General features: G+C 40.4%; 1 protein-coding gene across 2 annotated transcripts in view; it reads left to right on the top strand.

Moving 5' to 3' along the window:
• Window positions 1–4,845: 4,845 nt before the first annotated feature.
• The window catches only part of GREM2 (gremlin 2, DAN family BMP antagonist), a 41,954-nt gene continuing 19,945 nt past the window's right edge, over window positions 4,846–26,854 (top strand). The window contains exon 1 of one of the 2 annotated variants that reach the window (XM_059841680.1): window positions 4,846–5,124. The gene's annotated coding sequence lies outside the window, so the exon portion shown is untranslated. The remainder of the gene's footprint in view (window positions 5,125–26,854) is intronic. The other variant, XM_059841681.1, reaches the window with a different exon arrangement.

The following is a 26,854-nucleotide window of genomic DNA, read 5'->3' as shown; positions in this document are numbered from 1 at the left end:
ATTTTCTTCAGGCGTAGACTAATCTTTTTTAATCTGGTAAAGTGAATTTGTGAGCCTTCTGGAGACTTTTCAAAGGTAGACGTGTGAGGAGCCATTATTTCCTCCCAAAGAGCAAACAAAGGAGAAACAACTTTCAACTACCTGAAAGCCCGAGTGCCTGGAGCACACAGATGGGCTCAGGGCATCTGGAGAGCTCAAATGAAATTTTGATGGGAATGAAATAAAAGAAGCTAAAGAAATGGAATAACAGTTTCTTTACCTTCTAAGGTGTGCACCGAGTAATTTATATGTGAAGTCAGAACCAGGCAATACTAAGAATGTTTCATTCATGATGACTGTGAAATACAGAGATGGCATTTTTGCCAGGAATACATTTATCCATGTTAATGAAGTTCTTTATCAGGGGTTGTATGAAGTATTTACTCGTGTTCTGGGATGGGATGTTGCCCTGTCTAGGTAGAGACATATTTTAGAGTTGTTTTCCACATAGCAAAGATAAAGTACTGAAAAAAACAGGATCAAAATTACCGCTGCTTAGAGTGCTTTCCTGGCTTAAATCCACCCTGTTAGAAAGAACTCCAAAGTAAAAAACAGGTGCACTATGTCCAAAGGCATTTAGGTGCCTAATTGTCTGTGAAAACAGTACGAGCCGTTGAAGATCTTGACAAGTGTGATTTATCTTACAGGGACGCCACATTCTCCTGCATTCTTGCATCTTCTCCTAAGCCACGACCCGACATCGCCCACACGACCTATCCCACCGGCGGCTGAATTATCGTGCAGATAAGCTGTGTGCCAAATGTCCTGCGTCAACACTGGGATATCATGTTTTGTAATTCCCATTCAGAAAGGTGGCTTTGAACGGAAGTTATTAAGGAGCCACAAGTGGAATACTTGTGCTGAGTGTAGTTGGGGCGGGTCCAGCCACTGAAACGGAAGAAACTCAAGACCAGGAGTCAGTCACCAAGGACAGACCAGCCCAAGGCTCCAGATGGAAATGCACCCTGGAAAACTGAGAAATCATGGGTACCTCAAACCAAAGAGCCAATCAAGAGCAACGTCAAGAAATCAAAGAGCTTGCACTGAAAGTTGCGGATAAACGTGAGCTAGGACTAGAACAAGGCAATGCAGGTTAGTTGAGAGGCAGGAACCATGAAGAAACACAAGGGGTATTTGTAAGGCAGTGAAATCAGTTTGTGGGACTGTACCTGAGTCAGAAACGTATGGCATGCCTTGGACAGTCAGGAGTCTCAGAACACCAATCTCCCAGGAGGGTATTGAGCCAGCTCCTGTCTGCAGAGCTTGACCACTTACTCAAGGCCTAAGAGAGGAGGATATGTGTGTAACCTGACACAAATCACCAGTTTGTTCACTCGGTGCAGATATGTCAATATACAAACAGGAATAATTCATACAATCCCCAGTTGGGACCACCAGATCTCCCAGGTTTCTTCTTTTCTGTAACTGTAATTTATGTGACTGTGGATTGTGTCTTGGGACAGAAATGAAGTTGGGGTGTGTGACTGACAGTACCATCTCTCAAGCCTCCTCTGGCTCTGGGGCTGTGCTACAGCCCTTTGTGCTCTGCAGGCACTCCTGCCAGATGTGCTCACAGATCAAGACAAGCTCTGTGCTCAGGGCTGCAAAGCAGAGCAGCTTCTGTGGTGATGACAAAGATACGGTCCTTGCTGTGAAGGAGATGGGCACCAGTTGTTTGTGTTTTGTCTCAGTGTGAGACAAAAGACATGGATTACAGTCATTCCTGAAGGGTGGCCACATCAGAAGTAGAATATAGTCATTAAATCTGTAGATTAAAAGTAGGTATAGGCTTCAACATCTTGCTGAATTAATGGCTCTGTAAATGCCAGGGGACATTAAAAGGTTAGTCTCTTAGTTTAAGTAGAGCACACAATAGAAGTCAGGCACTCACAGTGGAGGAAAGAAGCAGCAATATCAATACAAATGTGCTTTACAGTGATATTGCTGGATAAATGCTATCTGCAGAACATAACTATTTCAGTTTTTAAAATATAAACAAAAACCTGCATAACTAACTATTTTAAAGGCATAAAATTCAAGTTGTAGACCACAGCAAAGAATAAATATGCTATGTATTTTCCATGTCAGATCAAGACCCTTTGCAGTTCTCACCAACCAAACTGTAAAAAAAAAAGAAAAAAGCTGTTTAGAATCCAAAATGTCTCACTTTGCTTACTACCATATATGTGAAAGAAATACATGTGGAAAACAATCATTGATCCAACAGAAAATGAAACATTTTTGGTTTAAAAATAAACCCCATAATGAGAAAATAAAAATTATTTATGAAGTCAAACGACTTTTAAATCTTTAAATTCCCCACATACCTCCTAGGATTATAGTAACCTATGGAAGGTCATTATAGTTATAAGGGAAAAGATTAAATAAGCACTTAAGCAGACATAAATAAAACAGACAGGTTAAAAGCTATTAAATTGAACAAGACTAGAGGGAAACTTATCAGTGCTGTAAAGGAATCCAAACACAGAAGGAAACAAACACAACGTTGAAAATAGCTAATGGGAAGTAGCAACTCTGCAAGTACAAAATCTTACTAAGTCCCAAATTATCTATACTAAAGAAAGTTCTTGGTCCATACGGAGGAGTATGGCAAATATATTACATGAAAACTTCTCTAACGAGTTCAGAGCTTTTTGTCCCAAATTACACAGAGCAGGATATAAAATTTGCATTAAAATTGTAGGACAATATGATTGCAAACTAGTAGCTAGAAGGAAGCCTAAGGGAACAGACTGCTATAATGCTTGCTTCAGCCAATGCTCAGCTGGAGGGCCGTACCCCCTTCCTCTGACACAAATACCTGTCTGTTCAGGGAGAAAAATGGGAGACTGAGAAGAGGCCTTGAGAGTGGAGTCTGCATTCTCCCCAGAAAAAAGTCATAGTGAAGACTTAAGAAATACTGAAAGACAGTGCACACATATATATACACATATATATATATATATATATATATATATACACACACACACACACACACACACACATATATATATATATATATATATGTGTGGGGGGGGGTGTGTGCGTGTGTGTGTGTGTGTGAGTATTTGTACGTGTATGTGTGTATGCATGTATGCATGTGTATATATATATATATATATATACATATGTCAGCCAGTCATTTGGATCAGTAGCGTGCAGGGAGAGATATGCCTGAGGTGTCAGGGCTGGGGGGGTGATGGAAGTGCAGAGGCTGCTGTGTCTCTTGGGCCATGGCTGGAAATGTAGCTTGGTCTCTAAACCAGCAATTTCATTTCTCCAGGGAAAAATAAATTGGCAACATGTGAAGGAAAAACATATAATAAAAAAGAAACAGGATCTTTGTTATTCTTGGGGGGTAACTAAAGTTCCAGAGGTGTAGCTTCACTGAATTCACTGAATTCACTGATGTTTCTGCTAATAAATCTTTTTAAATGAGGGATGGATTATTCTCCAAGTATGGATATTTCTAAATATGTCTGGGTTTATATATTTCTCAATATTTCTATTTTTATTTTTCTGACTTTTGCCTGTACAAAATATAAACAAAACCATTCTTAACTAGTTCTGTATGCCCCAAAGAGACAAAAGTATGCATGTTTTATAGACAATGAAAAATAACATAGTATTTTGTTGGGAAAAAAATAATTAAATACAGAATCAATTAAAAATGTTATGGAGGTCACCATTAAAAATGTACATACTGGTGTCATGCAAAAGTATCTCTGCAACTCCATCCTCTGTTTCAAAAGCTTCAATCTGCCCAATTTGGATCAATATTGACTTTTAATGGCATCTGATGTACCAACAGGCATAGATGCTACTTAATTCAACAGCATCAGTTAAATGCAGGTCATTGAATTAATTAGGACTGCATCTGTTATAACTCATCATTTTGTTCTCCTTAATTTTAATAAGCAATTTTGTCAGCATGCTTACTGGAAATATTACAACATCTTCTTGCACTGAGAAAACACAGGACCTATTTATCTGGTTCAACTGTATATTGTTTAAACAGAGGGTCAAACCAAAGTCTTGCCGATTTGCCCGTAAGACAGGTCTAAGATTTGCCTTAGGATTACAGCACATCTGCAGGAGGGAGAATTCTTTTCCACAGGTCACTTAAGTCATCCTGAGCAAAAGCAATATCAACACCAAAGATGCACCAAGGAATGACAACCAATGTCGCTGAGAGTGAATAACCTGAGATTCAGGACAAGGAGGCATCCTGATTCTATTTTCTGTGCGTGCCGAGATTTGACGTGTAGTTAACCCAGCTAGGGCTAGGAGCCCAAACAGAGTAAGAAAAGCAAACTCAACTCAGGCAAAGAATGCTTTGTCCTACCTCAGATTCAGCCCTCAGGTGATCAAGCACTGCATGCTTTCAATTTTACCGGCTAGGGATATTTTTCTTAAATGTTCAGAGAACAAACGTGTCTGAATATTGAGCATGACACAAAATGTCATGAATGCTTAAAGTTGCGGGTCCTTCAGCTCACGGAGGAAGATGCGAAGGGAAGGGAGGGTGTTTTGTCAGACCCGGGGTGAGAATGTCCCTACATAAACAAAGGGCCCGGGATTGGACGTCGTTTTAGGGAGGGGGGAGTGGGGGGGCGTAGAGGGGGAGCGGGAGCGGGAGCGTGTGAGAGGCAAGGAGCGGAGCTAGCAGTGCCCGCCAGGTTGGGAAGCCGGCGGGCGGCAGGGAGGAGCGGGGCCGCCGGGAGCGGAGCGCGTGGGGCGGCGGAGGGGAGGCGGGCGGGAGGCGGCGGGCGGGCAGGCCGGTGTGAGCTGTTTGGCCACCGGAGCCAATCGAAAGCGGGGCCTTGATCCTCTCCTCGGGCAGTGGCTGCGCCGAGCCAGTGCCGCGCTCCCCGCAGCCGTCGGGACCGGCACAGCCGCCTCGCTCTCTCCGCGCACCGCTGGCCCCACCGAGCGCCTATGGGCATCTGCAGCCGGCGAGGGCTTCGCACCACCGCCACCGGCAGCAGCGGCAGAGGGCGGCGACCGCCACCCCGCTTCATCGCCTCTTGGGATCTATAGCCGGCGGACGGAGCGCGCTGCGCACCCTTCCCCGCCTCCGTGCAGGTATGGGGCGGCCGGGGGGCGCCCAGCGCCCTGACCCGGCACCGCTCCTCTTGCGGCCGGCTCGCTCCCCTCCTCCTCCTCCTCCTCCTCCTCCCCTGCCCTGCTACCGCCCCTGCGGGGACAGGCGGCGGGCTCCGCGGGCGCGGTGGCGGTGACAGCGCGGGGCCGCCCGCAGCCCCGTCCCGTCCCGTCCCGCAGCCCCGCGCCCTCCGCCGCCAGCCGGCACGGCACGGCACGGCGCGGGGAGCTCGGCGGGGCCTCGCACGCCTCGGGGGAGCGGCACGTCCGAGCCCTCGCCGCCCGCCGGGCGCTGGCAGGGGCACGGAACGAAATCAGCGGGAGCGACGCCGAGCTCTGGCTGCCTTGCTCCGAGCGCCCTGGGAAGTCACCTGGATGGCCAGGTTTCCCAGCGTTTGGAGCGTCTTGCGTCGCGTCCCTACGCTCTCTCGCAAAGGAAAAAGAAAGACAAACCAGAAAAAAAAAAAATTAGCTCATGCTTGAAACCTGTGCCCCTTTGTACCTTTCTTTCTTTGCTTTGGGTTAATGATGGTTTGTGATTATGAAACCCCACAAGGGATCAGCTCCAAGAGCGAATAGCATTACTTTAAGTCATGACTTGGAAATATACGTGTGTGTATACAGATACTCGGGGTTTTTTTTTACCTTGAAATTGAGGATTATACAAACTCATGTCTGTCTCACAAGGAGCTCCTGACTGACTTTCTGCTAAAGTTAAGGAAATATTTCTGCTTCCACAGGTCTTGCAGAATTGGAGGCACAGGTCTTATAAAAAATTGCAGTGGCATTTGGCTGAACAGCTCTTATTTTTAGCATGCTATTGTGAAAGTGGTTATATAACTTTTGGTGGATTTTTGAGGACAAAATTAACAGCTCATAACAAGTTAAACCTCTCTTTTTTTTTTTTTTTTTTTTTTTCTTTCTCTCTGAAAGCGGGGAAATAAACACAATGAAATCCCAGTGAGTAGAGTCAGGTGAACTTCAGCCGGATGATAGAGATTCCCTGAGAAAAAGCCCCAGGTTAGGAATCCCACAGTCCTCTCAACAGTCGTGAAGCAGCAGGTGCAAGACCAAGCAAAATCAGCTCAGAGCCCCAATTAGGAAGTTGCTTATCAGGCTGCTTCAAGGCTATTTCTTGCTCAACCAGGGTGAAATTAGCAATCACTTCAGAATCTTGTGTTCCCACCCGCGCCAATACAATACAGATGCTGTGTTTTCTTAAGGGATTAGATTGTTTCTTGAACTTCAAAAAGTACGGACAGCCTGAGGTATTTGCTTATAATGCTTGATGTATTTTAATTCAGATGCTTCACTTGCAAAACTTAGACCAGCCTGAGAAGCAGGAACTTCTTCATTACTTGCAAAAATTTAAGAGTAATATGCTAAGATTTTTAACAATCGCTTCAAGAAAGTAGCTGTGTGGAACAGCAATGTGCCTACCTTGAGAGCCAGGACATGAGGGTGCTGTGATAGTGTTCACACTGAGCAAATGGTCTCTCTCTCACGGTTGTTGCATGGTCCTCATGAACTGCTGTCATCCAAGTGAAGTCCTAAGTTCTAAACATTTGTGATCACTGTGCAACTGAAAAGAGAGGTCTGGTTTGTAAAATCCCTGCTGTAGGATGAGCAGGAAACCTAGCAAGTAGGATTTTGCCTTCTCACCTCTCTTGCAGCCCGCTGCTCGGGCAGAGCTCTTGTGTGCAGGGAGGAGATTTGTGTGCTAGCAGTGAGTTTTGCTCAGTCTTCCATTGCAGTATGATAAGTAAGTGAAAGATGTGTCAGTGAAAAGCATCAGTAAGACTTCCACAAGTGTGCCACAAAAATAAGTGCTGCTAACCCAAGGTTTTGAGCTGATTTGTTTAGCTGAAATAAATTCTCTATTTTTAATCTTTCAAATAGACTGTACATGACTTCCAGTGGGGAATAGAACAAATGTATGAAAAGTTGAAGAATTTAACTGTGGAGGTTTTTGTTTCTTTTCATACTATCAGGTGAGGGTTAAAATTAATATCTGAAGCACCCACTGAGCTGCATCAATAAATTGGAAAATGCCTGGTTTCAGTCACCATTTGTCAATGTCTATGGAAGTGTAAATCTCAGAGACCCAGATCATCTTTTGTAACAAAGTCCTGTTTGAGTTTTGTTTAATAAATCTGGTAACTGGTTTAATTCTAACACTGTTGCTAAAATAACATAATTCTAGCCCAATCATCAGAAACTGGTAAATTCCAATTTTGGATTGGTACAGTGGTGTTTACCAATTTCTGATCTAGAATTATAATTGTTTCAATGAGCAGTTCCAAGTTACTGAGTAAGAATAGAGCTGTTCAAGCTACTGTGCAAATTTACTGACATCTGAAGAGTATCTTAAAGAGTAGCATAAAAAAGTCTGTCCGTCTGCAAGCGGATGCTCCTGGGTGTGGTTGTGCAGTTATAGCGTTGTGGTTCGTGGCAGGAATGGACTTTTGATGCCTATCCTTCACTTGTTCCACTTGCTGTCCATCTCCATATAGTTCATGATGGGCCTGTTGGATTCCTTTAAGATGAACCTAAACTAAGAGACGTGCTAGAGTTGTTTCTGAAAATACGATCCATATGACCATAATCAGCCTGAAGTAAAATCCTATAAAACACATACAGTGTCTTCTGTGCCTAAATGTTTTGCTGTGCCTGTCAGTTCCTGTTGGGCTGTGCTAGCTGCTACAGTAGACCTGGTCCATTTGCAGCATACTGTTCCTGAGGCACCACGCAGTCTGGAGACCATACTAGCCGTCTTTCCCAGGGGTGTGGGCTAATCCCTGCTTCTTGCACCATTTCTCATGTTCCTGTTGCCAAAAAACTCCTGGCTGAGCTGGACAGCACAGCCCTGCAACCAGCAGGGGCTGTCCTGCGTAGATCTCTTCAGTTCAAAATAAAAATGGCTAATTTTTTTTTTCCTACTGTGGTATGTGATAGCAGACTAAGTTTTTGAGTGGGAGTTGTGGGTAGTATAGCCTTGTGCTTGTCTACTGGGTGTGGACCCTGCAGTTGCATTTAGGAAAGGACAGCTGGTGCTTCTTCATGGTTGTTTGCCTGTGACTGGCCATGGTGCTTCTGCATATACAGGTCCATAAGGCTGTTTATGTTCTTCATTGCATTTGGGAGTGGTGAGAAATGTTGGCTTGAGACTTTGAAGCTGTCATTTAGAAATCCTTCACTGTGTTCCCTTGGTGCAGCATTGTAGCTGACTGCATCTCCCACCGGGCACCAGAAGTATTGCTTGGGAGGAGATCTCACCTGTGGGGGTAGTTCCTGGATTCCATCACATGATGAGAATCATGCCTTGATCCTGGATTCTGCTTGCCTCAAGCAGGGGGGAATGTTTAAGGGAAGATGTTCAGAAACATCCACTTAAAACTTCAAGCTTGATTAAAACATGTTAAACCTTTTTTTTCTGCAGTTTTCAAGGTAAAGGAAAAAAATTCCATTTTCTGTTTTTTGGTTATTTGGCTGGCTTCTTACAATTTCATGTTTTTCTTTAGTTTGCTTCTTTGGGGAAAATGATTTTAAATTGAAAAATGATTTTGTTAATTGTAAACAGTTATCTCTTTTATGAAAGCATTTCTTACTTTAAAATATATTATTGGTGCAATCAGGGATCAGATCCTTCTTTCATATAGAAACAGAAGATAGTTGTCATTGCTGCAAAAAGTGGCTTTCTTACCAACTCTTCAGTTTTACATGCGTCTCCATTGGATTATGATGGAAATGGTAGGATTGCATGTGTTTAGCATGCTTGATACAAATATTCTTCTTGTCCTGGATCACTGGGACTGCTCCAAGACAGCGTTTAGATTGCAGAAAATGTTGTGCTATGCAGAACAATAAGAAGTAAAAAAGAAGAGAGCATTTCCTACTCCCATGACTGCATTTCTGTTGCTGGAAGCTGTCTACTCCAAGTCTTATTTCAATGCATAGCTTCTCTGTGGAATGACATATAGATTTTAACATGCATTGTGTAGATGATGGTGTGTCACTTGAAACCATGATATTTCTTGTTCTCAACGCATTAAGCATTTTATTATCAATTTTAGGAAAATTTTTGAAGCCTGTTTCAGAAAGGGAAGCAGACCATAAAATCTGTCTTGCTCCAGGACATTAAAACAGAAGGCAATCCATCTTTCAATATCTGGTATGATACAATCATGGCAACTTCAGTTGTAACCTGTCTTTCTGAAAAAGTCATCTTACAGCACCTACTTCTAACATTTTTTTTTTCCTTCTCTGCCTAACCATACTTATCTATGACATTCTGAATATTTTGTTCTTTATTGCTGTTCAGGTAATATCTCAAAGAGTTATAATGGTGCATTTTAGATTAGTCATAAAATTTAGGGGGATTTGCTAAGGTCAGTTTTTCATGTTGACCGTGCTGCCAAATAGAATTGGTTATACTGTAAATGTGAGTTGTAGGTAGAAATATGCATGCTACTGTCTTTATTACAAGATTTTTGGAGAAAGAAAAAGGGTGAATTTATCTCTCATTCCCAACAATTTTAAAGTCATTGTTGCTTAGGAAGTGAGTATTTGAAGAAACCGTAATTTGCGATGAAACTTGAGGAAATTAAAATTGTGATCTATTCAAGTAGAGAAAGACTCATAAAAAATTTTTTTTCTATCTATTTTGTGCTAAGAATGTGGGAGAAGTAAAGTACACTGAGAAAGGAAAATATATTTTTACCCTCCAAATTTCATTTTGGAACCAGTTTTTATTGAGTGTGATGGGCAGTGCACAAATACAGTGTCAGACTGTGGATTTAACACAGTAAATCTTGAAAATTTCCTGAATTTTTTACATCTCTTAAGACTTGGAAACAACACTTGTACAGCTCATGCAGAATGCCTTGTTGACCTTGTGTTGAACAAACACTTTCTGGAGCTGGACAACTCTGTTGAGCTGGTCTAGATGTGAATTAGTTGCCCGTCTCCGTTTACACGCAGTGTTGTTGTGGATTCCAGCCATGTCTCATCTATCCTATTACCCTACTTAAGTGCTGTTATGATAATGCTCAAGTAGACTGATATTATACAGTAGTGCTAACAAAAAAAACAAACAGCATTGTAAAAATTCTCCATGACCATTTCTGGCATGGACGGGCAGGTTTTTTCCCTGGTGCAAATCTCAGACCAAATCTCATTTCCAGTGAGGCCAAAACACTAGCTTGGCTTAGAGCTAAGCGAGAGCCTGCCCATAAATCTGGCCACTCTCCATTGAGATAACATCAGGAAAGTTGTCATTTAAAAATATGTGGGAGAGCTTGGGATAGGGGTGTAAATAGTGGGTCAGAGCTTCTATCCAAAAGGAAAGCATCCAAAAGGAAGCTCTCAGATATCAGACATCCTTGCTCTAGGCATGTTCTTTGTTATGATCCATCTATCGTTTGTCCGTTCCTGTTCTGTCAACATAATTTGGAGCTCAGTGTCCTTTGTGAGGAACAAGATGAGGCTGACAGGCAAAGAAGATGGGAATATGTGAACATGTTGCATGACTTAATGGGTGCATTCGGTAAAGTCTGCTAATAAAGAGAGAGATGGCTATCTCTTGTATTTTGATTTAAATTGTTCTCTGGCTGACACCTTTCAGATTACTACACACAATGGATTTATACTAAGCATGTTTGTTGACTTTTGTCTGATGTCCATGGAAACTTTGCTGATTCTTCAGTGAGAACAGCTTTTGCTGGGATAGTCTGAAGAGTGACTACTGACAAACTGAAACGAATTCTAAGCATCTTGGGTTCCATGTAGGCAGGGGAAGATTGTTCATCTATCTCTTTAATACTTCCATTCCTTCCTGAAGCTGAGCCTTTGTTAAAGTCATAGCTCAGAATGTATGGCTTCTTAATGGAGGCTGAAGATTCAAATGCCACAGAAACTGATTATTAGGCATATTTATTATTTTTTTCAAAAATCACAGAAGATATGTGAAAATAGCACCATTGTGTTTCATTTTTGATATATGTAGTGACCCTTTCTCTGTAGAAACCCTGAAGGAAACAAGACAAATGCACACAACTGGAAATGGAGCTAATATATGTCACCAGAAACTGTCTTGCTTTCAGGTTCCCAAAGTAGTCCCTTTGGTCACTTACATAAAGTTATTCAACAACTCAGCCTAGATTTTCGGTTTTTTTTGAACTTTAAGACAAATCCCACCTTTGTCTACTGTTCATTCCTCTCAAATGAAAAGAGGCTTTAAACACAAACTGTACCATAATAGATCCCATTTTGTTTTCTTTATCTATTTTTTTTTTTAAAGTCGTCTGCACTTGGTGTTCTTTCTTCATGAAGGAGCATTGCAAACACTCCTTCACAAAGTAAAGTCTCCTATTTTCTGAATTCTAAATCCAAAATTCCTGTTGCTTTTTTCCTTCAGTTCAGGTAGACTGCTTCCAACTACAAAAATATTTTTCTGTTGGTGTTTCAATAGCTGACTTTAAAAATATGATACATGCAAACACTATTTGGAGTACCTATCAGAATTTGCCAGTCTTCTCCTTATAAAAATAGCCATGTTTTTTTTCAGTCCAAAAATATAATATTTTGTGAAACTTGTTTCTTTGGAAACAAGTTTATTGTGTTATTCCAAGTTGAGCCTAATTATTTTCTGGACATCTCTAAGGTTTCTTTAAAAGAAGCATATGATATTACAGGAAGAATGTTCCTCTTGTTTGCCAGAGAGCTGTACTATGTTTACTATAATAAGATTAAAGGAAATTTGAAAGTCAACGCTAGCTCAGTGGGAAACTGATAAACACACGTTGTACTTGCAAGAACACTCTGCCCAGTAGTATTAGGAAATTTATCACTATTTATTTAGCAGCTCAGACTCTCTCTGACAAACAGATTTGGTGTCCATTTAAAAGTACACCAGATGCTAAAAAAACTTCTTCTAACATTATGGATGTGATTTGTGGAATCTGAGCTGTTATCCTGGCATAGCCATCTCGTGTGGTTTAGGATTGGGAATCTCTTAGCATAGTCTCTCAAAATAAGGAGTCTGTATCTTATGGATCCTGTCGCTTTCCAAAGACTGTGGTTTAATTCCTGGCACTTCTGGTTAGGTCAGCTATTACAGCCACAGTCATAAACAGCAATTTTCAGAATTTGAGCAAGCTAGACAAGGGTGTAGCTCCTTGGAAAAGTTATTCTGGAAGAGGTAAAACCAGCAATATCTCTGGATCCATATCTGGCGTTGGCAGTTTTTACTCTTGAGAAGCAATGGCTGTCCAGTCTCATATTTACTCATTGTGCCTTGGCCAATGTCTCAACTAGAGATGGAAATCTGGAGAAAGAAAAGGCCACAGGGATGACTTTTCATTCCTAAGTTTGAGTTAAGAGGTCATTTTTATGTGGTCACAAATGCTGCTTACAAATCAGTGAAATAGAATGAAGAAATTTTGCTATGAAATGCATGCAGAAAATATTTTTAGAAATTCTGTGAGTAGAGGGGAATGTGTAGTCCCATGGTAATACATAAGCTACTACTGTAAATGTCTTCATCCCCTCCAAAATGGCAGATCTCTTGCTAAAGTGGGCAGATACTCACTGTGTGCTTCTGAGCACCACAGAAGGCCCAGTGGATTATTCCCACCATGTGTTGGTAATTAGTAGGAACTGCAGGATGAAGTCACTATTGGTTATAGAAGCTACTGTGGTTAGCTGTTCATGCTGTCTGTGGTAATACATTTATTTGAGAAATAGGTGATTAGGGAAATCAGTTAATTTCCACACTCCTCTCAACCATGAAATTTCTTAGAATCCTTGCCTAAAAAGCAAGGATCACTCTTTCTGTGAAATTTATGGATTTGTATGCTACCCATGAAGTCACCCCAAAATATTCATTCCTTTTCCTGGTGATGTAAGATGTGAATGTGAGCTCCTCACCTGCTTCAGATATAAAGTTTGATGTAATTTGTTCAAGCTGGGGAGGAATAATTTCATTTTCTTGTGTTCCTCTCCCCACCTGCCCCCCACCCTCAAATGGTCTTTAGAGGTCTGTGGAATCAGTAGTGATGACTGGTCCATGCCGGCTGAGTTATCATTCCATTAAGGGCCATGCCTTTCCATTATAACCATGACTGTGGTACAGTCCAGCATGTTGTGGAGTCTTTGAGACTTCAGGAACCATGGGAGTTTTTATTCTGCCTTTAGCAGATCCGTTCAGGTAGTAGAACTTTGGATATGCTCGGGTACACAGCCCGTACCAAAGGTTTCCTGTCTCAAGGGAGACTGCTGTGTGTGTAACTCCGCTGACCTCTCCAGCGGTGAGGTTTGTTCTTGGCAAGTTCACCTGCAGATTGAAGAAATCTGGCTTTGTCATTAGGTACACCAGAGTATTGCCTGTTTTGGTGCTTCTGCTTAGCTTTGTCCCCATAGATAGACAGTCTGCAGTCAGAGTGCTTGCAGTGTGCCCCGTTATACACAAATTGTAACTCAAGGCTCTACGGCACACTGCCAGTTCATCTCCCCACTCGGACGCCAGCTTCATTTACTCATGTAAATAACTGGATAGCAGTCAAACATGATTGACTTAAGCTGTTACTTTATCTGAATGTGTAAGATAAAGAGAGTTTGAGATGCTAATGCCGTGCTTGTTGTTTGGGTTTTCTTCTTCCACACTGAAATTATGATGCCTTTTTTAAGACTGTTGAAACTTATTGGTCATTCTATTTATCATGGGTTTAGATTTATTGTCACTGTTTATAAAACTACCCCAAATTAATTGTTTTTCTTGTTAAATTACAATCTGCATGGTTAGGTTTGTATTCATTAAAGGGAGGCTTATTTTCTATTATAAAAGTGAACTGCAATCTAAGATTTTTTGGTTATGAAGTGCTCCAAATTAGATTTTTTTTCACCAATATATTTATTTTTCCTTTAAAAACATTCGAACACTGGCTTACTTTACTGTGATTGTCTGATGCCTTAATTTGAGCAACATATACGCTTTGAACTTCTGGATGCACAATGACATATATTGCAGTCAGTCACACAGTAGTGCTGATAGAATTTTTTGGGTGAGAGACATGCTTCAGGGTGTTTTTTATATTAATTGTAAACCTTCCCTAAAGCTTCTGTGATGTCCTTTTATGACCAGTGTTTTTTAGGTGACAGAATCTAAGAATCTCTGAAGTCTGTGTCATGGTTTAGCCTTGTCTGGCTACTCAGCCCTGCAGGGCCACTCACACACTCCCCTGCCTGGTGGGATTGGACACAGGATCGAAAGAGTAAAAGCAAGAAAACTTCTGGGTTGAGATAAAGATGGTTTAATAGGGAAAGCAAAAGTTGAATGGGCAAGCAAAGCAAATCAGGGAATTTGTTCACTCCTCCCCATGTGCAGGCAGGTGTTCAGCCATCCCCAGGAAAGCAGGGCTTCTCCGTGTGCAGTGACTTGGCAAGACAAATGCCAGCGCTGCAAACAGTTCTCCTGCCTTGTCACCACATGAATATCCCATGTGTGAGGTGGCGTCGGCTGTCGTGGTTGTGTTCCCCCACTTGTTCATCCCCAGCCTTCTCTGTAGTGGGGTCAGATCAGAAGCAGAAAAGGCCTTGATGCTGTGAAAGTGCTGCTTGGCAGTAACTAAAACTTCCTGTGTTATCAACACTGTCATATCCAAAACAGCTGTACACCAGCTACTGTCAGGAAAATTAACTCTATTAGGTCTCCCTGCCAAAAGCATCACAAAGTATTAATGGCCCAGAGAGTATCCATGTTTTGTTCTTCTGCCTACAGCTATGCCCATGTGACATCACTTTAGCTAGGCATAGGTCTAAACTTTTAAGCTGAAAGGGTTATCCTGCCCTTGGCTCTGCTTCTGGCCGATAGGCTGTGTCTTAATTCTGTTCCAGTTTTTCTTTGTGCCCTCTGGCATGTCTGAAATGGTATACAATCAATACATATGAGAAACTGGCTCAGAAACTATATTGTCTACTGATGAGGCTGGTAGGTGCAGACTCCTTGCGTGATGTCTTGAACACCCTGTTAGTACCAAGTGCCCCTAGTGGTCTAAATAGACAGGCTTAGTTGCTAAGTGTGGAAAATCTTTAGATAGGATTGTTATTTAAGAGACAGCCTGGAGACCAGAATTCCCAAATCTTCTGAAATGCCGTGGGCTAATGGGAGTGGTGAGACCCAGGAACAGCTTGCTCAGAGAAGCTGTGTGTCTGCAAATGTTCAAGACCAGGTTGGATGGGGTTTTGAGCAACTTGGTCTAGGGGAATATGTCACTGCCCATGGACTGGCAGGTCTTTAAATTTCCCTTTTAACCCAAACCCTTATGTGATTGTATAATGCTGTCATTGTTTGAACAGAACCTTATGGTTCACTTTATGAACTGTAAAAACTCTTATTGTCATTGAGCACTTAAAAAAATTATGGAAGGCTAACATGTTTCTCTTATTAACTGCTGTTGCTGTGTGATACATCTGCATGCAAGCAAATATGAGTAGTATCTAAAAAAGGTAGCTCTTTATGTGACATTATGTGTAGATACAAAAAAAAGTCAATGTTTTGTTTTTCTGCAAAGCCTATCAGAATGTGAATTCTAATGCAGATTTGCACACGCTGGATTAAATTCTTTGCACAGAGAAGGAGAACAATGTATTACTTCAAGAAAATGCGAATATTCTTTTATACTTGAAAAACCTAACACTTTCATCCATGCCTTCTCTACAGTGAGAATTTCACCCCAGTGTGTATGGCTATGCTACCTTCATTATTTAGTGTTTCTAACCTGGGACATCCAAAGTTTTTATGTATGTTTTGCACAAGGCCATCCATACCTGTAAAAAAAATTTAACTGTAGTAATAGAAAGAGACAACAATTGCTAATTGCCCTTGTACTTTTCTCTTTTGAAGCAGCATATCTAAACCCAAGTACTATGAAGTGGGGAAGAGAGGATTTCCTTCTGATGAGTTGAATTATTCTGTACATGGATTGTTCATGGACATTTCAGTTTATACCTTTTAGTCTGTGATTTTCATGGTAGTTGTGAGTCAACATAGTGTTTAAATGGAAACTTTCAAAACAGCTTTGTTCCTACCTAGGTTTTATGATAAAACTTGTATCTTTTAATTCTGAAATTATTCAATCAGTTTTTCCTGACTTGCATATATTGTAAAGGTCAGAATTTATTTCAAATTTGAGTTAAACTAGCTTAGGTGCTTTGAGACATGGGTTAACCTATTAAAGATATGTCCACTAAAGGGTTGACATTAACACTTCTGAACTTCATTCTTTCAGAGTCACCTTATTTATAGCAAGATAAATGCACTTTTAGCTCTTGCTCAGAGTGGCAAAAGCATTCTTTGGGTAGCCTAAGTAATCTAAAATATATCTTATCTGGGAAACCTCAAAGGATCTATTTATTCAAGAAGTTAGGAAAATTTAAGGGATGTATACTTACAGCCTGGATTTCAGAATATACAACTGCTGCTTGCACATTTTAAGAGGACTGTTAATTTCTTTTAATTAAATAGAATGTTTTAAACATCATAAGCTATGTTTTCACAGAGTTTATAGCAAAGATATCATGCCATGCTAGAAATTTATATAAGAACTTGAAAAGTACATTCAAGAAGAAAATCCAGACAGATTAATGCTTTTAAGTTCATGAAAAAAAAAAAAAAGAAAAATGCAAATAGTGACAGAAATGAAAAGTGAGTTGAACTTTTCAGTGGTCTGAAGTTAACTTCCAGATTGTTTATGGCTTCAGAGTGTGTGTGGGTTCAACAAGTGTTTTGGGCTTTTTAAAGCAGCTTTAGGGTTTTTTTTGTTCATTGCAGATTATACTGCTCACACATTGACTGGTTTTTAAAGTACTTTTACATGGCAATTTGACATGATTCCTAAGAAATACTTACAATATGCATCTTTAAGTAAGATATCTGGCTGTAATCTAACTTTCTGTTAGGGTATAATCTTTTTCTAGGAGTGTATACAGCAGCCTGCTGTTTTTAAGGCTTTTCATGAGAAGTCAAGTGAGATTTATTACTTCATAGACTTCCTTGGTTACCATATGTGAGGGAACTCATCTCTAACCACTGGTAGATTTTATGTTGAGTAACCTTTACAAGTAGTCATTGCATGTTAACTCTTGACAGATAAAATTACTTATTCACTTTGAATAATGACTTATCTTTGAAGGATGATTTACTTTGTCACTATTGAGTCATCTCCATGCTATGTTGAGACAGCAGTCTCTCTCCAGATCATCTTGTGGCATGCAGCTCTTGCCCTGATGCAGAGCTGCTAGAGGTCTGCAGGAGGAATGTGCAGGAGAAAAGGGAGAAAGACAAATGCTGGCTGAACCTGTGCTGAGGACAGCAGTCACTGGTGTCTGTAAGAGGAAGGGTTTCACATTGTAGATCGTTTGCCCTGTTCACAGGGCAGCTCTGCAGGGCATAGTAGGGGAGTGGGGAGATGAAGGCTAAGTATTAAGCCATTTTCTCTTTCTCTCTTTCTGCTCATGGAGTGTGTTATTTTGCTACACTAATAAAATCAAGAATCCAGAACTGCTGTGACATTGCTCCTCTGTCTCGGTCACCTTCTCATATCAGCTTACCCTTCACTTAAAATATTCCTGTTCACCCAACCTTGCATCTGTGTATGACTTGCAATAAAACCTCGATTCATACAAAGTTAATGAAAGGAACATTTTTCTTTCATTCTGGAAATCTCAACACAATCTCTGAGTAATTTTAAAAGAACTTAAGAATAATCTACATGTATCTGACCCCAGTGGCCACTGCTTAGTGTGGCGAGTAAAAGTAGCCTTTGTCTTCTTTCTTCCCACCTATTCTCACTATGCAGAAGACTGGCCTGTTAAGAAAATCAAAGAGGTTCTACAAATAACAATGCTCAGAGTGCTAGTTTGTGAACATGAAGTCCCAAACATTTTATTGGATAACTTACCTTAAACCTTTTTATTAACAGTGCTGAAGTTTTCCTCTGCCTAAAATTACAAGGGCTAAGAATTTTACATGCTCCTTACTCAGTATGTGGAGCTATGAAGATAGATTAGCCAGACAGTCTGAATTTATTAAATCTTGCAGGGAAGCAGGAGATTAATGGGAAAGGTAAACTGCTTTGTGGTAACCTGCCTAGGTGGCTTCCAAACAAAATGAGCTATAGATTGAACTGCACAGTATTATGGAAGTGCAAGGCGTAGTGTTCCAAAGCACTGTTTTTGAGTGGGACACTGAGCAACCAAAATAATTCAGTACAGGCATCACTCTCATGACTCCTAAGGACTATTGAAGAACACAAAAATTAGATGTCTGGTATCAGGAATTCCAGACGTAGGGCAGACCCCTGCACCCTTTGTGCTGCCAGTAGGGAGTTTGGGGGATTAGCCCTAAAGTGTACATAAGTGAGTGTGCCAAAGTGGGAAATTATTAAACTTCAGAATCTGCTGAAGAAATTAGTGTTTACAGAGCCCTACATCTCATAAGTGGAGGCTTCTGCAGAAGTGTTTGGAAAAAAAAATGAGGAAGAATGATTAGGAAATGCTACAAGGTTCTGCTTAATGCTCCCATTTTTGGATGTATGTGCTGAGGTTTTCAATCTGCCTGGGAAAAGGTGCAACTGCAGGCTGGCAGAATCACTATGAGGGTTGAATGCATAGGTTAAATTACACTCTGGAACTAAAGGTGATAAGATCCTTGGAGCTATAAGAAGATGTAATTAGATCCAAAGTACAGCTAGACACATTTTACCCCCTCCCCTCTACTGTCAAGCCCTCACATAAGTAATGGCCCCTGGTGCCAGTAGCCAGAATGTCACAGTTCAGAGCTGGTGAGCCTTTCTGGGGCTGTGGGATTTCCCAGATGCTTTTAAGGATCACCGAACATGACTTTACTTCAAGATGAGGAAGTCCCATATAATAACCAAATTTTCAGGTCCAAAGTCCAGTTGGGAGCTGTGCACACAAAGGAATACAGATACTGAATTCCTCACTGATAGTGTATTAGCCTTGCATGAGAGGAGATTAGGATCAGCCTTTCTTTGCTGAAATGATTTGCCTGGTACCGCCAACTGGCAGTAGCTAGGTCCTTCCAGCCAGGAAACTACCAAACGAGACATTTGTGTTATGAAGCCAACAAGTAATGCAAACATTGTGGGAAAATTACCATTAGCTTCAGAAAAACAGTTATGTGTCACCGTGGCTGAAACTGAACCTCATGACTTCAGATGATCTGATATCTCTGGTTTCTTCAGCTGGTCTGGTATCTCTGAAGTGAACCTTAACTAAGTCTTAATTTGGTTCAAACCAGGAGTGTAAATCAATGGAGTGTGGGGTCGTTCCTATTGTATTTATATATCTATTTATTGCTTTAGAATTGCATGGCACTTGTGCCACAAAATACTCCTAATTTCTTTACATTTTTTCCCAGAAAAATTTGTATTACAGCTTTTTCTCCTTCTTCACTTACTTCAGTGTTTTACCCACAGTGGTCTTCCTATAAGTTCTTACTAGATCTCTATACCTAAGGTCATGGAAAGAGAAAATGTTAGAAGATAGTTATCTTTGGTGTTGGTACTAAGTTATTGTGGGCTCAAATGTCTTAAAAAGGCATTTAATGGCAGACTGAACCATTCTCAGATGTCCTAAGTGAGCCTGCCAGGCAGCTTCACTAACTTGCATAAGAAAGAAAAATCAGAAAGCAGAAAGTTTGGGTTACCTCTGGCTGGCAGGATTTCATTGGAGTGGATGTCTTTAAAAAGAGGGAACTTGTCCAGGCACTTTTGGGGAATACCATTTTAGCCATGCTTTATGGAATCTCTTGAAATACTGATGGTTTTGTAAAGCCAAAGTCTTCTCCAACCTAGATTAGGATTTGCTAGGCTAGATTTATTTGCCGTTTCACACTAGACAGAAGACATTCATCTTTGGAGTTTTCTCTTCCCTTGTCCATTTTTTTCCTCTTCATAGCTAGATGAAAAATAATTAAAAGTATAATATGATTTTAAAATATAAAAAATAACTAAAGAAGCAGCATGGTATTAAGTGCAAATGAAAAATAATTTGTAGTAGAAATTCAAGTTATTCTAAAAACGTAAATGTTGTTAATTTGTTGTTTTAAATTACTTCCTGGTAAGCTTTTTTTTGTGTCATATTTATTCTTTTTTTTTCCTATCTGTCAGCTGTCATAACTAATCTGTATGGCTGGCTGCTTCAAACTGATCAAGTATTTTTAATGGCAGTACATTTTTGTGCTGCCTGAAATGTATCAAATATCAGCAAGTCTACCTGAAGACAGATCATGGCCTGATCTAAATGACTATATGTTTTGAACCTCAGGGATTTTGTACTGGTATTTCCACAGAGTAAAATTATTGTCTCTATTGAACTAAAATAATTTTTTTTTCCATTCACTTCAATGAAGTCAGTATTTGCCAAATAAAGCCTCTGAAATATTTTTAAATACATATTTGCAGAGAATCCACCCATCTGCCATGTTATCTTTTCCTGAGCTTACTGAACACAGGCATGGAGCTTTTTGTTAGTAGAAGCATTTTGAGTATTGCCTAGTGCATGAAGCCTTGCAGGGTGTTCTCATCTTCTGCTGCACTGCTCTGTTTAAGGATTCTGTCTTGTATTAAACTTTCCTTTTGTTTCAGTTCTGTAGTAATTCCTTGCAATGAGTGATGGATTTACTTTTTATTAGACCATGAACATATGTGTATCCACTTGATTCTAGCTTTGCATTGGTTTACAAGAGAGTGTACATGCAGCATTGGTTTAAAAAACATAGCAACTGGCTTGTCTCAGAAATAACAGTATATTTGTTACTAAATAACAGTACATAAAAAGAATGTAAAAGTAAAGAAATAACTAATATGGGTTGTAGGTTGCTTTTAGGTGAATGACTCTTTCCTGGCTTTTACGAAACCACATGCTGCAATGTCACCTCACCTGTTTATAGTAATCAGAAATAGACTCTATTTAGGTAAGAAAGCAGTTCCTCATAGGGAAAATGCCAAGGAGATGCCTTTACTCTCTATATTAATTTTAGAAAACTACCAACAGTTAGTAAATCATATTTCAAAACTTGTATCAGCTTTGGAAGGATAAAGAAGGCAGATGGGAAACTTGAATTCTATTCCAGTGTGTGTTCAGTTTCTGTTTGAGGGCAATTTCATTATCTTATTTGTTGTGCTCTGTGGGAAAGGGAGTGTTGGACAGTGGGTACAGCTTCACAGAGCTCTGCTGTGCTTGTGGGACAAATACCATAGCTTTATGATAACAGCTGTTGACAAACTATTCCACACCTGTTAATTACAGGTATTACAAATAGAGAGGAATTTGGGTGTTTGCTGTCATGAGGACATTACAGATGTTTTCTCCTGTGCAAACCTCTGCAGTTGGCCTCAGATCTTTGAGGACGTGGTTGGTTGTCAGCCTGTTCTGTCATCCTGAGACCTCTGGGTAAGAATCCACTCAGCTGTCCCATTCAGTTTTTGGTTGTGGAATTTGGCAGCTCCATCAGCTGGTGTCACAGCAGCCGGGCCATTGCCAGCCTTCTAGTTCAGTGCATCTGTCACTGTATCTGAAGGGACCATTAGGAAAAAGTGTGCATGGCACAATATTTCCATCTTCTCATGTAACCATCCTGGCTAATTAAACAGTTTTGACTCCTCTGTCTTGAAACTGGACTTCAGAGATGGTTTAAAACTGTGCCCAAATTAGCCTTATGTGGAAAATGGTGACTGTGTGTTTTATGCATATTTAGATGTTTTAGGAAACCTGACTTATTTTCTAATGATTTATAACTTACATTCATTTTCTTCAAAAATAAACAAGGCAATGTTTCCTCTAAATAACTGAAAGCTTGGAAAAGCCAAGGCATTCTTCAAAATCTTGAATCTTGACCTCCTTTGCCAACAGAGGAGCATTGCACAAAAGTTACGTATTCTGCCTGCAGCAAAAGAAGTCAAACTGAGTCTTTAATTCTGAAGCCATCTGATCATATCTGCATTGTAGGCCTGGTAGGTTCACATTTAGCAGATTGCAGTGTGTTAAACATCAAGCTGGCTTTGAGTAGTGGTTTGGTGACTCTGTAGCAAACAGAATGGTGATTTATTTCTGTGATAGTTAGCACAAAACCAAAAAGCCTAGGAGGATGAGAAGAGAGATGACAAAACTAGGCAAAAAAACCTCCACAACCTATAAAAAAAACCGGTTCTTTGGCAGATAATAATTCTTCTATGTTATATATGTATATATATCTATTTACTTAAACAGGAATTAAAGAAACTTTGGGAAGTTGTCTGGCTTTTCTCCTGCTTATTAAGATCCATTTAATCTAACATAATTCATGGCAAATGTGATTTTGTTTTTTTCCTTTTGCATCACGTTTTCCTTAATAATACTGATAACAAGTCAAATCAACTTAGTCAAATCAATTCCAATGCCTCACTATCTGTATCATGGTGCTTGCTAATAGGAATAATGTCTGAAATTTTATCTGCTAACATTACTACATTCAAATCTATGAAGACTAAAACCATAATTTCATTCTTTGCTAATATCAGTTCTCTGAACTTTAAAAGCTAATATCACTTCTCTGAACTTTACTTCGTTGTATTAAAGAGTCCTGATTCCTGCAGTCTTGCCACATTGAGTTGGTTTCTGTGTATATAAATGCTCTTGTCTTTCCTCCTTGCCTCCCCTTGGGAAGGCTGCATGGCTTTCCTGAAGCATGGTGCTCAGAGCTAGTTCATAATCTACTACTTTCCATTCTGTGTTTGTGCACCCATGTTTTCAGGGCCAAAAATAGACTCTTGATTTGTCCTGAACATCTTCAGTGTACCATCAGTGAAGGATGGTGCTGGTCACACATCTGAGCTTAGCATATAAATTGGATTAGCTTCTGGTTTTGGATTTTTGGTTTAAATTCCAGGTGCAGAAGAGTTTCTTGTCTAGTGTGGAACATGTTGGGACTGATGTATTGCTATGATGACCATTGTGAGAGGTGCCAATGCACACTGAAACAATAGAAAACTGGGGGGCTGTATGGAAACTGATTTAACAAAAAGCTGTCAGTGAAGTACAGCCTTTAAGAAGAACAAATATTACTTCACAATTGATTAAAAATAAGAGCTATACATTTAAGATGGCAGGCATCTTCCCCTGTTTAAATGCCAGCTGGTCCAAACTTCAAACTTATTAAACTGCCGTACAATTTCCATCTCTTAGTTCTAATTACAAGTGGGTAGAGGGTGTGTTCCCTGCTGCTTATGACTTGCTGGTGTGCAGGATACATAACCACACTTTGCTTCTAAGGTCTGGTAACTTTAACAGGCTTTTAGGCCTGAATGCAGGAAGCCAGTTAAGTGTTTGCTTAACTTCTACAGTGTTAGTTTAAAGCTGCCCTGTCTTAATCAGAGTCCTAATTACTAAAATGCTCCCATACCTGCATGATAGCTGAGTCCTATCTGTTGACTGTTAATTATATTACATTTATTCTTGCATAAAAGCAGCTGTAGTTAAATGGAAAGCCTTAGCCCACGTGGTTCTCAGAATCACCCAGGCTTTTGGAGAATGAAGGTGCCTTTGTACAGTATCAAGGGAGAAACTTTATAAACAGGTTCTGTGCATAAGGCATGTTCCCTTTGACTGGCTGGTGACTGTGGTGTCTGTACGGTGGCAGACATACAAGCTGGTGCTCTTTGGCATTGAGGCCATCACCTGAGAAGCACTCTGGGGCCAAATGAACAGACTCCTTCAGCCTTCTGCTGAATGAATGCTCCTGAATGTTTGCCTTGTGTTTTTCTTGTTCAGGTATTAGCATCATCACTCCATCTCTTGCCGTGTCATGTGAATGCACAGCTTATGCTTTTGCCTAAGGAGGGTAAAAATTCATATGAGTTCAATAGCAGAACAAGTGACCAACTCCTTTTACAGCTCTAGGGCTCTGTTCTGAAAGGAAGGCTAGACAAATATTTGCATTCAAAATGTATTATAACTTCTGACAGATTTTTTTTTTTTTTTAATGATGGGTTCTGTCTCATGAGTATTCTGTCAAATCTGTTACCTGGAAAGAGATGGAAAAGTGTTTCCTCCAACTTTTTTTGCTGAATCACACAGCTTGTTTGTTTGTCTTTAACTGGGTTTTGTTTAATTTTGCATTGTACTAATTGCATGTGCATATGTAGCATCTTCATATGAAGAAAGAGCGATCTTGCCACCATCTTCCAGGTTAGATTCTGGATCAGGCATGGAGAATCCAGCTAAAGTGAATGTTAGGACAGGTAGGATGATAATGATAATGGAGAAAGAGTGAAGCAGAAGGCATCAATGTTTCATATGTCATATAGATAATTTTTTTGGAGTGTAATCAGTGGGTTTTTTTAATCACTTAAAACCCTGATGTTTTGGCAGTAAAAATCTTTGCACTTTAAAGGCAAGACACTCCAAAGTCAGAAAGTAGGATGGAGAAGTTAGAGTACATTTTCATGCTTCTTTTTCCATGTTTAATATTTAGTTTTGCACTACAGTTGTAGAGCATATTTTCAAGATAAGATACAAGATCCTCTTTTTAAGTACCCCATATCCATTGAGGACTTGAGATAAACTGCACATACCACTTTTGGAAATCTAGTCATAAGTTAGAGCTGTAGTGTTTAAGACACTTGCTATAATCAAGTTCTTGTGTCTTTCTAGCAGAAGGAGGTTTTGATGGAGAGCTGGCTGCCCAAACACATGTGCCTGTTCGAATTTGCCACCTCTCTCACCTGGCTTCCAGTGGCCACTGTGGAGGAGTGTGCGTCTCTCATGGGGTCTGTCTCTGATGTCTCAACCTAAACGAATACATTTGTGATGTTCTTGGGTTTCTGAAATGGTACTAGTCACCACATTCTATTATATTCTATTATTTTTATTATTATTATTATCAGTCCTTCTCACTGCAGTGGTACAGACTGTACTACTAACATCAAGCCATGTAGATATAAGGACCGTGCATCTCTTATAGGGAGCCAAAGCATGCAGTTTCATCTGTCAGCGCCGCCTTTATCAGCCACACCCTCCCAGTTACATTAGCCTCCTCCACCCTGAAACAGGTAAGTTGGGTGACAGCGTTCCCAGGCCCCAGTCTGGAAGGAGTATCAGGGTGTGGTGTGGCCACTGGTTGGAGGCAGCATGCTTGTAGGCTGGAGCTGGGAAGGCAGAGCAGCCCAGCACTGGCACGGGAGCCCAGCAGCACCGCTGATCCTGCAGGCAAAACAGAAAAAGCCAAACCTTTCTGGCTGGATCAGCAAACTTGTCTTGCTGACTGTGTGACTGCACACATGTGTGTGTGTCCTGGGTGGGGGGGAAAGTGAGATCAGGAGCAGAGGGATGGTGGCTCACAGTCCAGAGGATTTAAACTGCATCCTGGACTGGGTGACAGCATAAGATGATTTAAGCGTTATCTCGGAGGGGCATGGTTTGCATTCAGAAATATATCCAGCTGACATTAATTGCTGTTTTGGTTATTTCCCAAGGTCAGATACAGGGTTTCTATGTGCCATTACTCTTCCTGAAAGTGCAGTTGTGCTGTCCTAAAGTGACTATATATAGTGGGAATATATATTTGAACCAATATGCTGCAAGTATTCTAATCAGAATGTAAAATTGAGGGAAAAAGGCATAGGTTTTAGTTGTTTTGGTCTGTGATTAGTTTCATTTGGACTCAAAAATCTAGAACAATTGGCCTTCTTAGTCTGTCAGGGAGGATGATATGATTGATATGATATGATGTGATATCATATGATATAATATATTATTATATGGGGAGCTTAAATCAAGACCTCACCCTCCATGCCTCAAAGCCTAATGACATCAAAACAATCTTGAGTATGGTACTGTAATTCCGTTCAGGTCCAGGAATTTTGTGTTTATTGCCTACCTCTAATCCAGCTTTAACTGTAAAATATGGTAAATGCCTATTTGTGCTTTCCATTTTCTCACTAACCTTTTCTGCAGTTTTTAGAGGTTTTTAGGCTTTTTTTTAATTAGGTTTTTTTTTGTTTTGTTTTGTTTTGTTTTATTTTTAACAATGGGAGTGGAATGTGGGTCAAATTATCTCCAGTTCATGTGTGTACTGAAACCATGAGCTTACATTCACAAACAGGGAAGATGTTGTTGAAAGGCTTGTTACAAGAAAGATAAGTAGCGTCCCCCACTGGCTACAATTTTGGATGACTGGTAGCAAGCAGTTTGTGCTGTTTATATTCCACTCAGTGGCGGATGTATGTGAAACACACATGACAAAGCAGGGCTGTTGGGGAGCTGCTGAGAGGCCCCCAAATTTCATCCATCTTCTGGGTGAATGGCAGCAGACAGCATCACCACTTAGCCAGCTGTATGTCTGGGCATCCTACAGAAACACTGACATGTGGACACATAAGCAATGTCACGGTCCAGAATAAAACTGGAGGCTTTGTAGGTGTGGGAGCAGGTGTTTTCTGGATTGCTCACATTGATTCACATTGATATCTGTGTCCTTGTCACCTGTTTCTAATGTTGTCTCTAAATCTTTTGTTTCTCTTCGATGCTTTGCCATGGATTTGGCGAGCAGCTTTAAGCACATTATATTTTGGTTCTTGTGAGGGGGTGGAGAATAGAGTTAGAGCAGACCTTGTTAAAACTATAGTATTTAGGGGAGCTCTTTATGTCTTCTGTA

Source organism: Haemorhous mexicanus, chromosome 3 (assembly GCF_027477595.1).
Source record: "Haemorhous mexicanus isolate bHaeMex1 chromosome 3, bHaeMex1.pri, whole genome shotgun sequence".
In the NCBI taxonomy this organism is placed as follows: Eukaryota; Metazoa; Chordata; class Aves; order Passeriformes; family Fringillidae; genus Haemorhous; species Haemorhous mexicanus.
This window is presented reverse-complemented; position numbering and strand designations above follow the sequence as displayed.